This window comes from Staurois parvus, unplaced genomic scaffold (assembly GCF_062004578.1).
Source record: "Staurois parvus isolate SC_StPar_1 unplaced genomic scaffold, SC_StPar_1.0 ptg000022l, whole genome shotgun sequence".
NCBI classification, from domain to species: domain Eukaryota; kingdom Metazoa; phylum Chordata; class Amphibia; order Anura; family Ranidae; genus Staurois; species Staurois parvus.
In genome coordinates, this window is record NW_028317818.1 from 9,176,135 (window position 1) to 9,192,907 (window position 16,773).

General features: G+C 39.7%; 1 protein-coding gene across 1 annotated transcript in view; it reads right to left on the reverse strand.

The window, feature by feature from the left end:
• The window catches only part of CARHSP1 (calcium regulated heat stable protein 1), an 82,407-nt gene that overhangs the window by 28,121 nt on the left and 37,513 nt on the right, over positions 1 to 16,773 (reverse strand). The window lies entirely within an intron of this gene.

Below are 16,773 nucleotides of genomic sequence, written 5' to 3' on the forward strand. Positions count from 1 at the left end.
TTTTACTTATGTAAACCTTTATCCCAAAAGGGGGGGGAAAAAACAGATTAAAAAAGTTAAGCTTCAATTTGTTATTGAATTTTTTTCAATATTTTTTATTAAAAAGATTTTTGAAAATATAACAGGCTCGTGATATGACCACGCAGGAGCACAGCAGAGCAAAAACATACAAAAGCAGATACAAATCAGAAGGGTATATTAACCTGCATCAAGGGGGGAACGGCAAGAAACAGAACCAAACAATATAACCAGTGTTATCTTATCTAACAAAAAAAAAAAAAGGGAGGAAAAACCCCTACCGCGAAGTATCAATTCAGAGAAAATAGGAGAGAGACAAAACGAGAAGAATGAGAAGAAAGTTATTAGAAAATAGAAAGGAATAAGGAAGGGGAAAAAAAAAAAAAAAAAAGAAGAAAAAGTAGGAATCACGGAGGCCATAACTAGTAGGCAAGGACTGAAAAGAATAATTTATCCAAGGTTCCCAAACCTTAAGGAATCTCTGATGAGAAGCCTGGGAAAGAGGAGGGGGGGGGAAGCAAAAGAGGGTTATGCGTGATCGGCAAGAGCAGAAAAGGTGATATTAAGTTACCCGGGGGGGAGAGCAAAAGAGGGTTATGCGTGATCGGCAAGAGCAGAAAAGGTGATATTAAGTTACCCGCATATTTAACAGAGTCCCATGTTTGTAGACTGAAGCATAATGGGTCCGAGGGGCGCAATTTATGCAAAAGCCAGAGCAATGCATTCAAAAGAGATTGGGGCACAGTTGCGTACAATTTGGTATTGAATTTAAATCTGCCATTATTAACACTCTCCTCCCCCCCCAGACTGACCATGCTGCTGTCCAAATCTACCCCCTGTGCTCCTTCATCCAGAGTGGTGTCTGTATAATAAAAAGGAGGTGTTACTGGCCAGATCACAGGGCAAATCGGGGGGGGGGGGGGGGGGGGAATGGAAGAAAGAAAGTGAATGCAGCCACCATATCTAATGGTTGGTAAGCTAGCTGCAATATATTAACATTTTTGTATTTGGATTTAATACCGCTTTAATGCTCCATCCCTCACCATGAGAATAAGATACCTCACTTTTTATCATGCCAAACAATGCAGCCACTCATATCTTTTTGCCAGATTTTCTATTTAAAATGAAACAGGGAAAAAAAAGTAACAGGCTCAATTTAAAGCTGAAGTTTAAAATTTAAATAGTACTTTAAAGGAAATTTGTAAATTCTGTATAAAATTGTACTCCCTTTTGTATGGTTTGTCTATGTATTGCGCACTGCACTCATTGTGCACATGGCACTAACAAGGTTTTCATTACGTTTGCATTCCTTCATGTCCGGATTAGAAATGAGCCTGCCTATGCTACACCCCTTGTTACCATAAAAGCATGGTACCGTGAAATTTCCTTGCTAGTAAATATTCCACTGTCAACTGTTAGTGGTGTTATAACAAAGTGGAAGCAACTGGGAACAACAGCAACTCAGCCACGAAGTGGTAGGCAATGTAAAATGACAGAGAGGGGTCAGCGCATGCTGAAGAGCACAGAAGTCGCCAACTGTCTGCAGAGTCAATAGCTAAAGACCTCCAAACGTCATGTGGTCTTCAGATTAGAACAGTGCGTAGAGAGCTTCATGGAATGGGTTTCCATGGCAAAGCAGCTGCATACAAGCAATTAGATCACCAAGTGCAATGCAAAGAGTCAAATGCATTGGTGTAAGGCACGCTGCCACTGGACACTAGAGCAGTGGAGATGTGTTCTCTGGAGTGACGAATCACGCTTCTCTGTCTGGCAATCCGATGGCTGTGTCTGGGTTTGGTGGTTGCCAGGAGAACAGTACTTGCCTGACTGCATTGTGCCAAGTGTACAGTTTCGTGGAGAGGGGATTATGGTGTGGGGTTGTTTTTCAAGGGTTGGGCTTGGCTCCTTAGTTGCAGTGAAAGGAACTCTTAAGGTGTCGGCATGCCAAGACATTTTGGACAATTTCATTCTAACTTTGTGGGAACAATTTGGGGATGGCCCCTTTCTGTTCCAACATGACTGCACACCAGTGCACAAAGCAAAGCCCATAAAGACATGGATGAGCGTGTTTCAGGTGGAGGAAGTTGACTGGCCTGCACAGAGTCCTGACCTCAACCCGATAGAACACATTTGGGATGAATTAGAGGGGAGACGGCGAGCCTGGCCTTCTCATCCAACATTAGTGCCTGACCTCACAAATGCGATTCTGGAAGAATGGTCAAACATTCCCATAGACACACTCCTAAACCTTGTGGTCAGCCTCCCCAAAAGAGCTGAAGCTGTTATAGCTGCAAAGGGTGGGCCAAATCAATACTGAACCCTACAGACTAAGACTGGGATGCCGTTAAAGTTCATGTGCGTGTAAAAGGCAGGCGTCCCAATACTTTTGGCAATATAGTGTATGTATAGTCATCATTCAACAATTACAGTTAAACATTGAGAAAGCTACTTTAGTCACCTGCATTAAGTCAAAGCGACAAAATGTTACGATAAATGTAAAACCATAAAAACACTAAATTTAAAGCCCTTCTCTTATTAAAACACTGCACTGAAAGAAGGAAAAAAAGATATAGATGTAACAAGAAAAGGTTACTCTCCTCACACCCCGATTTGACATCACTAGCCTTCCGGTGGGATCCCAACATGGAAAATGTAAAATCTTGTGAGAAGACACTCCAAGCACTGTTTAAGTGTCTTCTCATAATTTTAGATAATCATTGTTCCCAGGAAAGGGAATATTCCAGTAGGGTGCAGATCTAACCAAGAAGCAGACCTTGCCTTTTGATGCGGAGCCGCTTTTAGGAACAGTTCCTCCAAGCAGCACCATGAGCTGGAGATGCAGTTGGTGACAAAATGGCAGCCAGATAACATGCATTTTAAAAAGACAGATTTAATGCTTGTATGAGAAAATGTAATTGAGGCCCTGGCATTCCTTTTTCCATTTTTTGTCAAGAATAGCTAAACTTGTGGGCAATGTTTTTATTGGGTTTTTGTAAATTAGTGCATTAATAATCCAATTAGAGAACATATTTAATTCCGATTTCCTTTTCATGGACAACAGTAATGTTATGTAAAGTAAAAAACAATTCTGACAACTGCTTCAGAAGGCTATCAAACTGGCTTCAATGTGGTCTGGTCATAACCCAGAGAGATTCAGGTTAAAATATATTTCAGCACAATAATGCAAAAAATGTTACTGGGCAATGGACAACAACAACAGAGCGCCATGAAAAGCAACCCTCGTTGTTAAAAGTAAATTGTTCAAAACAATGCAAAAGGTTGCCACTCGACATTCTAAAATATTGACAGTTCTTAAAACCCGATGATGCCAGGTAATCAGCCTGTGTCACTGACCAAGAAAAAGTATGCAAGTGAAGGCAGAACCCCTGATCTACATGTTCTGGGAATTAAAATTGATGTAGTTTGCCTTTCCTAGTTCTCATCCCCCCCCCAACATTCTGATGGCATTATTGATTAAAAACTATTTTAAATACATACAGTCAGGTCCATAAATATTGGGACATCAACACAATTCTAACATTTTTGGCTCTATACACCACCACAATGGATTTGAAATGAAATTAACAAGACGTGCTTTAACTGCAGACTGTCAGCTTTAATTTGAGGGTATTTATATCCAAATCAGGTGAACGGTATAGGAATTACAACAGTTTGCATAAGTGCCTCCCCCTAGTTTAGGGACCAAAATTAATGGGACAATTGGCTTCTCAGCTGTTCCATGGCCAGGTGTGTGTTATTCCCTCATTATCCCAATTACAATGAGCAGATAAAAGGTCCAGAGTTCATTTCAAGTGTGTTATTTGCATTTGGAATCTGTTGCTGTCAACTCTCAAGATGAGATCCAAAGAGCTGTCGCTATCAGTGAAGCAAGCCATTATTAGGCTGAACAAACAAAACAAACCCATCAGAGAGATAGCAAAAACATTAGGCGTGGCCAAAACAACTATTTGGAACATTCTTAAAAAGAAGGAACGCACCGGAGAGCTCAGCAACACCAAAAAACCCGGAAGACCACGGAAAACAACTGTGGTGGATGACTGAAGAATTCTTTCCCTGGTGAAGAAAAAACACACTTCACAACAGTTGGACAGATCAAGAACACTCTCCAGGAGGTAGGTGTATGTGTGTATTCATTCTGAAGTCTTCTCTTGATTGTTGACTTTGACAGAGGGTAAACCATTGGTGAGCCTCAAAAACAGGAAGGCCAGATTAGAGTTTGCCAAACGACATCTAAAAAAGCATTCAGTTCTGGAACAACATCCTATGGACAGATGAGACCAAGATCAACTTGTACCAGAGTGATGGGAAGAGAAGAGTATGGAGAAGGAAAGGAACTGCTCATAATCCTAAGCATACCACCTCATCAGTGAAGCATGGTGGTGGTAGTGTCATGGCGTGGGCATGTATGGCTGCCAATGAAACTGGTTCTCTTGTATTTATTGATGATGTGACTGCTGACAAAAGCAGCAGGATGAATTCTGAAGTGTTTCGGGCAATATCTGCTCATATTCAGCCAAATGCTTCAGAACTCATTGGACGCCGCTTCACAGTGCAGATGGACAATGACCCAAAGCATACTGCAAAAGCAACCAAAGAGTTTTTTAAGGGAAAGAAGTGGAATGTTATGCAATGGCCAAGTCAATCACCTGACCTGAATCCGATTGAGCATGCATTTCACTTGCTGAAGACAAAACTGAAGGGAAAATGCCCCAAGAACAAGCAGGAACTGAAGACAGTTGCAGTAGAGGCCTGGCAGAGCATCACCAGGGATGGAACCCAGCATCTGGTGATGTCTATGCGTTCCAGACTTCAGGCTGTAATTGACTGCAAAGGATTTGCAACCAAGTATTAAAAAGTGAAAGTTTGATTTATGATTATTATTCTGTCCCATTACTTTTGGTCCCTTAACAAGTGGGAGGCACATATGCAAACTGTTGTAATTCCTATATCTGCTCATATTCAGCCAAATGCTTGACAACTCATTGGACGCCGCTTCACAGTGCAGATGGACAATGACCCAAAGCAGACTGCAAAAGCAACCAAAGAGTTTTTTAAGGGATAGAAGTGGAATGTTATGCAATGGCCAAGTCAATCACCTGACCTGAATCCGATTGAGCATGCATTTCACTTGCTGAAGATAAAACTGAAGGGAAAATGCCCGAAGAACAAGCAGGAACGGAAGACAGTTGCAGTAGAAACCTGGCAGAGCATCACCAGGGATGAAACCCAGCGTCTGGTGATGTCTATGTGTTCCAGACTTCAGGCTGTAATTGACTGCAAAGGATTTGCAACCAAGTATTAAAAAGTGAACGTTTGATTTATGATTATTATTCTGTCCCATTACTTTTGGTCCCTACACCGTTCACCTGATTTGGATGTAAATACCCTCAAATTAAAGCTGACAGTCTGCAGTTAAAGCACATCTTGTTCGGTTCATTTCAAATCCATTGTGGTGGTGTATAGAGCCAAAAATGTTAGAATTGTGTCGATGTCCCAATATTTATGGACCTGACTGTATGTTAATTTTGACCCATAGAGGTGAGAAGCTGCTGTGTTGTGTGTAACAGCAGTAATCCTTGCTGTATAGGATGCTGCTAGTACAGGGTATTTTAAACATCGCTGCAAAGATTAGAATTTTAAAACACAGAAAGAAAAGCATATATTGCTACACAGAACAGACGTACAATCAGAAGGACATCAGCTTGTAATGAATAACAGATGTGAGCGTTCCATGAAGCAAGAATTACTTGATGATTTGTGTCTGAAGAGATTCCTCCACAGTATATGTGATAGTCGTGAAGGGGCACGTTGTTTCATTTGGCAAACTATCTGCGTCCTGTTACTAAGGTACAGTGAGATACTAGGGCCAAATTCACACTGGCACTACTGTGTTTAGCTTTTCTCAATGCAAAAGATGTCATGTGGGAGGTATAAACAAATTGTATGCTTCCCAGATCACTTTTTGCTGCATTTAGCTGTGCGTGTTGAGGGCTGGTTCACAATATACACATGTGGTGTGGGAAAGGTGCTTTCTGTGCACATTTTCCACATCGTGAGCGTACTGCCCTTGCAATACACACACAGGTGCCATTGTTAATGGCAACCCAAATGCAGCATTTGAAGCCACCAAACAGCATAGTACCGCAGTACCATGCAGTTTGGTGCAGCGTGATCTGAAAAAGTAGTGCTTGCACTCCTTTTTTCTGTCTTGTGGTACATTTGGCAGCCCACTGAAATGAATGGGCTGTCAAAACTGTAATGTGCGGGACTGCACAGGAACACATACGTTCTTGTGTGAACCAACCTTAAAGCAGGTTTAGGTGTGTTTAGGGATACTGCACATGGCCATATATTGTGTCATATGGCTGCACAGATTGAAATCTGCCAGTTGCTGATGCCTGTGAGCCCCTGCTGCAGCATGTTTTTGCTTATTAATGTATTACTGAATACCTTGTGTGTGGATGAACATATGTAATGGCTAGCACTTGCATACACATGCACGCATGAAAAACATTTTGACAAGGAGTCATTTTTAGCACATCAAGGAATGAATACTATGGCAGAAGCAGAATCACTTCCTAAACCCTACCGCTCTGACCTTGTTCACTGAAATTTCAGTTGCTACTGCACAGATAAGGAAAATATTCATTACAGTGATGCATCATGGTCCCTACAGATGGGGTTCTCTCACTCAATTACTTGTCAGCTAAAAATGATCTCTTCATTCACTTTGTCACTTAAAAAGAGAATGGAAATGCTATATATGTGGTAGGGTAGGGTGAACATGGGGAACCTCCCCACACAGAGAGAACCGCACAACTTCATATTGCGAATGACTGGTCATAACATATGTTCTTGAATCTATCTTTTTCCTTATTTTTTTTAATCTAAAGCTTGCTATACACCAGAAAACATGTCATTTGAAAACTTTCATTTTCAGAAGAAATTAGTTTGAATTTTCTGATCACTACGGTCAAAAACGATCACCAGTTTGGACGCCAACTATTAGAAAATCAAGAAAGCAGGAAGGAAATATTTTCTCCAAAAAAACACATTTTTTACCACTTGCCCTCCTGAGGATTCACCCCCCTTAATGACCAGGCCTCTTTTTGCTACTTGGCGCTGCACTAATTCAACTGATAATTGCGCGGTTATGCAATGATGCACCCAAACAAAATTTACGTCCCTTTTTTTCACACAAATAGAGCTTTCTTTTGGTGGTAATTGATCACCTGTGCACTTTTTATTTTTCATGCTATAAAAAAAAAAAAAAAAAAATACCAAAAATTTTGAAGAAAAACGATATTTTTTTACTTTCAGCTATAAAAAATATATAGTAAACTCAAAGTTAGTTAGCAATTTAGGCCAAAATGTATTCTGCTACATGTTTTTGGTAAAAAAAAAAAAACCCAATAAGTGTATATTGATTGCTTTGTGTGAAAGTTATAGCGTCTACAACCTAGGGTATAGATACTGCAATTTACGCCATTTTTTTGCTATACAGCGCTGCGCTAGTTTAACGGACAATTGCGCGGTCATGCAATAGGGTACATAAATGAAATTTATGTCCTTTTTTTCACACAAATAGAGCTTTCTTTTGGTGGTATTTGATCACCTGTGCACTTTTTATTTTTGGCGCTATAACCAGAAAAAAATTTGAAGAAAAAATTTTTTTTTGAAAACAATATTTTCTCATTTCAGTCATAAAAAATATCCAAAAAAAAAACTAAAATTGTGTCAAATTTAGGCCAAAATGTATTCTGCTACATGTTTTTGGTTAAAAAATTCCCAATAAGTGTATATTGATTGCTTTGTGTGAAAGTTATAGCGTCTACAAACTATGGTATAGATAATGGAATTTACACAGCTTTTACTTTCTGACTGCTCATCACATTTCTTGAGGTGCTAAAATACCAGGATAGTACAAACACCCTCAAATGACCCCTTTTCGGAAAGTAGACACCCTAAGCTATCTGCTGAGAGGCATATTGAGTCCATGGAAGATTTATTTTTTTTCCACAAGTTTCTGGAAATGACAATTTTTTTTTTTTTTTTTTTTTTTTTTTTACACAAAAGTTGTCATTTAAATGATTTATTTCTTGCACCAGCCATGGGTATATGTGGAATTACACCCCAAAATACATTCTGCTACTTCTACAGAGTATGGGGACACCACGTGTGGGACTTTTTGGGAGCCTAGCCCCATACAGGAGCCTGAAATCCAATAACCACTTTGAAAGCCTGAAGGTGCGTAACTTCCTCATTACACTTCCTCACTACCTATCACAGTTTCGAAGGCCCTGACATGCCAGGATAGCACCAACCCCCCCCCCCCCCCACCCCCAAATGACCCCTTTCTGGAAAGTAGACACCCCAAGGAATTTAAAAAGGAGGCATGGTGAGTATTTTGCAGATCTTATTTTTTCTCACAAGGTTTTGAAATATTAAAAAAAAAATCGCCAGGACACGGCCGTGACCCGGCGACTGACACCCGCGATTGGCGGCGCAGATCGGTGGCGCCCCCTACCCGTTTTGCAAAAGCACGTTTTAAAACGTGGTTTTGCGAAGCCGTGCAGCCTTGCCACCGTATTTCTACAGTGGCTGGTCGTGAAGAAGTGTAAATGTAGTTTTCACACATACTGTAAGGAAAGCCATTGAATACATCTGGAATTCCATTCAAATAGCAAGTTTGGACAATGTTTTACTGGCTTTCGAACTAAATTAGTTGATGGCAAGAAGGGAATGTTCTGAAGAATGATTTTTCTATGAATATTCAGATGAAAGACTAACCACATCACCTGCTCATACTTACCTGCCTAGATTAGGAGTTGCACAAGTATGAGGTTTGATTTTTGGCTCCTCCCCTGTAGATAGGTAGTTTCTCTACTTCATGGTAAGTTCTACAAAAGTTGTTCTGGTACCACTATGGTTAAGTATTATGTTTTTTCTGGTTTTCCAGTTGGATGAATTATGCTCTGTAAGAATGGAAGGTCCCTCACATTAACACCCATTTATTGTACTTGGGATGCTCTGGTTTTTAACCATGCCCTCCTGTACTTTATGTCTTATGCCGGCACAGACTTCAGCCTAGAATTTTTCTTGTGACTATTAAGATTACCTCTTTGAAAGTAAAGGACCTTAAGAGTGGCTCCAAGCATCATGTGATGTGAAAGAAAGCCCTGATGCACGAGTGCAATACAGGAAACCCATTTTTGAATGATCCCTCTAATGCACACATACCCAATTATTATCACTGCTTGTGCAGACAAAAAAAAAAAGTGTCCTGGTAGCATGTAAAGGTTCAGTTTCAGTTCAGATACACACAACTATATTGGATCAATGGTGGGGGGGTATGTTGTTGTGGTGGCGGATATAGAAAATTTCCTCTATGCAATTGGATGTCTGCACGCTCCACATACATTTCATTTGATGTGCTGCTGTACAATGCTCAAAAATGTGTAATTATTTGTGGAGCCTTTCACAGTACTGTGGACATCTCCAGGCACAACCAATAAAAACAGATATCAAACCAGAGAGCTATCAGATATTTTAGAGAAGGTGTCAACACAGTGAGAGGGACAATAGTTGGCTTTAGCCAGATTCCAAAATAGATCTGGTTCTGTTTAGAGAAACTCTCCAACTGAAAAATGATTTGTTTTGTTACTAGAATGGCCAACGTTTCATTGTACATATTCCTGTTGCCTGTCACCATGATTGTGAGGGGAAATCCATCCACCTTTTACATTACATTAAGGAAACTTACGCACTGATGAATTTGAAATGAAGCTGTAAACACCACTTTTGCAACTAGTACTGTTGAATCATAACACACTATATATGAATCTGCATAAGGCTCATAAGTGTGAGAATCACAGTAACTACCCAAAAGGATCTAGAATACCTAAACATGCATTTGTCTTAGCCCTGCTTCACACTGAATGTGGCTTTGAAATTGTGCTTCTTCAGCTGAAGTACAGCAATTTCAAAGCCGCCAGTCAGTGTGATTTCATGTGCGGATTGCCGGCATCTGTGCAACTTCATGCACAGATGTCAATGAATGTCACACATGAAATCACCAAAAATAGTGCAGGAACCTGTTTCAAAGTTGGAGTCAAGCCGATTTGAACGGTTCCATAGTCACAAATAGGATGTGACTTGTCATGAAATTTTTAATTCAAATCACATTGGTGTGAACGGGGACTTAATGTGTTACTACACTCAGGACCCTGCATTCACTATATCTGGTCTCCCACAGTACACACAACATGAAAGTACAATTATTTTAGTAAACAAACTGCTAAATACCTTTTCTCATCAGCAGTTAGAGCAGTCTTGTGACTTCGGTCAGTGATCAGCAAAACACTGGTTAAAGCTAGTAGGAGGAGTTTTCTCTAGGAGGATGAAGAACTCCTGACCTCTGGGCAGTGCTGATTGGCCCTGTGCTGATCACATGCACTCCCCCAAGAAAAACAAACCTCTAGCAACACACACCAAACTGAGCATGTGCAGAATGTCTCATGATGATATGTCTTATCCGGAGATAAAGGGGGGGGGGGGCACTGGAAGAAGGGGAAGATCAGAGAAGTCAGGATGAAATCGTCTTAACACAATGCAGAGGATTAACCCCTTAGGTTCAACAGTGAGTAGAACAAGCATACTTTACTGCATATACAGACTGATTTTACGGTTGTGGGTTTAGTAACACTTTAACATTCGTATTTTTTTTTTTCTTCTGTGTTAGAGAAAGAAGACTATTCAGAATGTCGCAACTGGGCAGTGTGAACACAGTAAGATACCAGAGTGTGCTTGTAATCAGGTGTAAGATGGTCTTTAAAGAATATGTAACCCAGCATTTCATATTCCTGATATGTGCTTGTCTGCAAGGAGACCAGGGTACTTTTTCATACCTTTGTGTGAAATGTGATCCTGCCTATACCCCTGCTCTCCTATTTCATACTGACCACACTAGGCAGAGAACAACATCCCTTCCAGCACGGTCAGTTTTCTGGCTGTGCTGGGAGAACAGTCTGAATATCCTCCAATGGTCAGACTTCTACTGACATGACCCCCTTGCACAGCTATTCACTGGGAAGATCAGTGTACGGCTGCTTCTCCACCCTTCTCTTAAGTCCCTTTCTGTGATCACAAAAAAAAAAAAATTATATTTTACACTGAATGGGGAGAAGAGGAATACATAGCTGGGGACAATCTATTATATTTTTGGTTTTGGGTTCAATGCCACTTTAACCACTTCAAAACCGGGCATTTTTACCCCCTTCCTGCCCAGGTCAATTTTTAGCTTCCAGCGCTCTCACAGTTTGAATGACAATGAAACACTGAACTCATACTAAATTTTTTTGAATTATTTTCACACAGCTACACCCTGTTCTGAATTATTATGCAAATGCTATGTAAGTGTCACAAAAATTAAATATTTTGTTTTTCAGTTTAACTCATGGATGGCATTGTGTCTCAGGGCTCTTGATCACTGAAAACAATCTCGGACACCTGTGATAATTAGATTGGCCGGTGAGCCCAATTTAAGGAAAAAAACTACTAAAGGAGGGTGTTCCACATTATTAAGCAGAGCACCATTTTCAAGCAATATGGGGAAGAAAAAGGATCTCTCTGCTGCCGAAAAGAGTGAAATAGTTCAATGCCTTGGACGAGGTATGAAAACATTAGATATTTCATGAAAACTTAAGCGTGATCATCGCACTATTAAGAGATTTGTGGCTGATTCAGAGCACAGACGGGTTCATGCAGATAAAGGCACATTGAGGAAGATTTCTGCCAGATCCATGCATCGGATCAAGAGAGCAGCTGCTAAAATACCATTACATAGCAGCAAACAGATATTTGAAGCTGCTGGTGCCTCTGGAGTCCCACGGACATCAAGGTGTAGAGTCCTCCAGAGTCTTGCAACTGTGCATAAACCTTCTATTCGGCCACCACTAACCAATGCTCACAAGCAGAAACGGCTGCATTGGGCAGAAAAATACACGAAGACTAATTTTCAAACAGTCCTGTTCACTGATGAGTGCTGTGCAACCCTGGATGGTCCAGATGGATGGAGTAGTGGATGGTTGGTGGACGGCCACCCTGTTCCAACAAGGCTGCAACGTCAGCAAGGCGGTGGTGGAGTCATCTTTTGAGAAGGAATCATGGGAACAGAGCTGGTCGGCCCCTTTAAGGTTCCCGAAGGTGTAAAGATGACCTCTGCAAAGTATGTGGAGTTTATGACTGACCACTTTCTTCCCTGGTACAGAAGGAAAAACTATGCTTTCCGTAATAAAATCATCTTCATGCATGACAATGCACCATCTCATGCTGCAAAGAACACCTCTGTATCAATGGCTGCTATGGGGATAAAAGGAGAGAAAGTCATGGTGTGGCCTCCATCCTCCGCTGACCTCAATCCTATTGAGGAACTTTAGAGCATCCTCAAGCAAAAGATCTATGACGGTGGGAGGAAGTTTACCAAACAGCAGCTCTGGGAGGCTATTCTGACATCTTGCAAACAAATTCAAGCAGAAACTGTCCAAAAACTCACAAGTTCAATGGATGCAAGACTTGTGAAGCTGCTATCAAATAAGGGGTCCTATGTTAAAATGTAACATGACCTGTTAAAATGTTTAAAAAGTTAAAATGTTAAAAGTTTGATTGAAATAGCTTTTGATTTCAGTAAATATGCTGCAAACACAACAAATGACAATTTTCAGTTCTTTACAACCTATAAAGTGTTTTGAAACGCTGTGCATAATAACTTGGAACAGTGCATTGTAAGTTTATGTTTAAAATAAACACTTATTAGGTTTGTTCAATGAAATTTGAATTGTACTCTTAATAGTTGATAACATGAGAATTATGCTGTTATTTACATCAATTATTTAGGTAAACGAGAAAAATCTAATTTGCATAATTTGGAACAGGGTGTAGTGCTTACTTTTGGTGGTATTTAGTCACCACTGGGGTTTTATTTTTTGTTAAACGAAAAAAAAGGAGACAAAAAATTTGCGAAATGTTATCATTGTTCTTTATAAATTTAGGCCAAAATGTATACTGGTACATTTCTTTGGTGAAAATAAGCCAAATTATTGTATATTATTTAGTCTTTAGGAAAGTTATAGAGTCCACAATCTATGGTATATATCTGAAAAATCGATCAATGTTGTTTCCTGAGGCCCAAAAATGTCAGGACAGTACAGATATCCCCCAAATTACAGCTTTTTGAAAAGTAGACAGTCTGCGGTATTTAGTAAGAGGCATGGCAAATTTTTTGAAGTTGTATTTTTTTTGTCTGACTAGTGACAGTATGGGAAAAATGTTTTTTTTTTTTTTAATAAAAACACTGATCAGAGTAATATAATAATGCCATATTAACACTGAACAACTTTGGGGAAGTGATCAGTATTTTTTTTTAAACACATTATGATTGCCAATAGCAGTGAATTTCACTGCTCTAGGTAGGCATTTAACTGAATGAAATCGATTGTGTTTTTTGTTGCGATTAGCCACAGCTAATCACATGACACAGATGGCCCGTGATTGGCCTAGTCTGTACCATGTGATCGCTGAAACCAATCACAGCTAGAAACAATTGTATACAAAGGATGGCATGAAAGGAAGCCATCCATTGTTTAGAATTGTCATGTGAATGATATGCGATGATATGCTTGTGTTATGGAGGGCCGTTTTTGAATTATAATAACTTAAATTGTAAATACTGTCTGGTTTAGCCATTATGGTGGTGGGGAAAAAAAAGCCCCTACTTGAATTAAAACTGTACAGCTGATAATTGGAATTAAAATCCTGTCAGGAAAAAATATGACAAGGTCTCCTTTAAGAAAAGTGCAGTGTGCATAACCGGCCTTGGCAAGCCACCGTATATAAAGATATTGTACATTTTCTGCACGTTACCCTGACAAAGGTATGCTTGCACGCACGTTGACGTCAAGTGACATTACAGGACCACGCCACCGTGCCCAAACACTATGGCGGGGGACGTGGACGAGAACGGCAGTCAAGTAATAGTCCAGGGTAAAGGGAGCTGGAATGTAGCAATCCTTTGGCAAGTGACGGGTACTTTGAATAGTGCTCAAGTGTGGTAAGGGCCTGGCACAAACACAACATTCTTCTTAATGGGCCGTGGCAACAACTCCTCGATATAGCTTTAATCCAGCTGGCACAAATTTTGGGACACTGATGATCCTACTCCCCGGGTGGAAGACGTTTGAAGGTTGGCTAAGGTGCTTTGCATGGATATCATGATGTGTGCTATATTGCCTGTAAACGTGTAAAAAATATACAGTGAGCGCAAAGAAGTGAATGAACAGCTAGCACAAATGTGGCAAACCCTCTACTTCCACTACATAAAACATATAAAAGGTGCAGCGCTAATAAAAAAAAATAAAAAAAAAAGTTAAACAAGAGTTTGAATGTAATTCACTTTCATAAAGTCCAATAATACAGTGTCCAACAATGCTGTGTGTATCAATAATGACCAGCAATAAAAGTGTCCAATGATACTGTGTGAATCAATAGTGACCAAAGGTATAAAGCGACGTCTGTGACAATCCTCCACCACTATGCACTCACCAGAAGCAAGAAGCAAACAGGCCTTGTATAGAAATCCCTCCCAAGGATGTATCCATCCACTGCAGGAGAAAAGGGAATTGACCCGCTGACCTCAACTGTAGTATGGGCTCCTATGTGTGTATTCTTAACCATTTCAATACCGGGCAATTTTACACCTTCCTGCCCAGGCCATTTTTCACGTTTCAGCGCTCTCACACTTTGAATGACAATTGCGCGGTCATCCAACATTGTACCCAAACTAAAATTTTATCATTTTCTTCACACAACTAGAGATTTCTTTTGGTGGTATTTAATCACCGCTGGGGTTTTTATTTTTTGCTAAATTAACAAAAAAAAGACCGAAAATTTAGAAGAAAAAAAAAAAACACGTTTTTCTTTGTTTCTGTTATAAAAGTTTGTAAATAAGTAAGTGTTTTTCATAAATTTAGGCCAAGATGTATTCTGCTACATGTCTTTGGTGAAAATAACCCAAATTAGGATGTATTTTTTAGTTTGTAGGAAGGTTATAGAGTTCACAAACTATGGTATAGATCTGAATATTGATCAATCCTGAAGTACTGACAGCCAATCTAATTTCTTGAGGTCCAAGAATGTCAGAACAGTACAGATATCCCCCAAATTACCCCTTTTTGCAAAGTAGACAGTCCGACGTATTTCATAAGAGGCATGGCGCGTTTTTTGAAGTTGTATTTTTTTTTCTCATAATTTTTCGGAAAATTAAAAAATGTAAAAAAATTATTTTCACTATTTTTTTTTTATAAACTATCACCAGTGCAGTACAGCGTCATCATATAACTGGCATGGCGGTGAACAGGGACACTGACTGGTGACAGTATGAAAAAAAATATATATTTTTTTATTATTTTTAATTTTTTATTACTTTTTTTTAAGATTTCTTTTCATATTTTACTATGACCAAAGTAGTACAATGTTACCATAATAACATTGTACTACTTTGGGGAAGTGATCAGTATTTTGTTTTTTTTTGTTTTTTTATACACACAATTTGCTTATAGCAAAGAATTACTTTGCTATAAGCAAACATTTACCAGAATGAAATCGATTCATTCAGGTTTTTGTTTTTTTGTGCTTAGTTGTGATTTGGCCACAGCTAATCACATGACATGTGCATGTGACCTGCTGTGACCATTCACAGCTAGACACTAGTATACAATGTATGGCATGAATGAAGCCATCCATTGTATACAACTGTCATGTGACCTGCTGTGATTGGTCACAGCAGGTCACATGGTACTGGCAACGGGGGGCCGGTACTCAGATCTGTCATCGGCCGGACTGCGCATGTGCAGGAGCACGCCAAATGGCGTGCACCCGGAAAGGTGAAGCATTTTTGCCGCCGTCAAACGGCTATAGGCCGGGCGGCTAATGGTTAAAAATGAACCTCCCCTTCGCCAGTCAGTGATCGATCCAGAGTGAAGCACCTCTGGAGGAAACAGCACACACAGAGCCCAGAAACAGCGCAATATAGAGTAATATTTTTATATAAAAAGTAATTGCAGACAAGTGGAGCATAAACAAAATTGCAAGCAACAAACACGGACCATCACTTGTACTCGGCGGCGTGGCATCAGCACATGGCTTCTCACTGACGCGTTTTGTGCAAACGTATGTTCTCAAAGGGATCCGCCTCATACGGACACCATCACAGTGCATGACTTAAATAGCCCTCAGGCACGAGACCGAACAGGTGCCATTTTCTTGTGGACCAACCATCACATCCATATCCCGGAACAGAAACGATCATTGTAAATATGACCATCAAAAGAAACATTAAATAGCTTGGATTATCACGATTTAATTAGATAATCCATGGCCAGAGCTTTTAAAAAGGAGCTCAAACTTATTAAATATGCCATATTAGCCTGAATCAACAGGACACTGTAAATATCGATGTAATAATTAGGGTTCAACTAATAAGATATTTACAGCTATAATCTGGTACGATTGTGATGAGGTCAAGTAATTACATATGATGCAAAAAAATCAATAAAAAATCTCAGACATAATAAATCATGACATGAATAAAATCACCTGAATAAATCAGTAATGCAAATGAATTGTCTAAAAATCTTCAAAGTGTATATCTCATACAGAATGATGAAAATAGGAAACCAT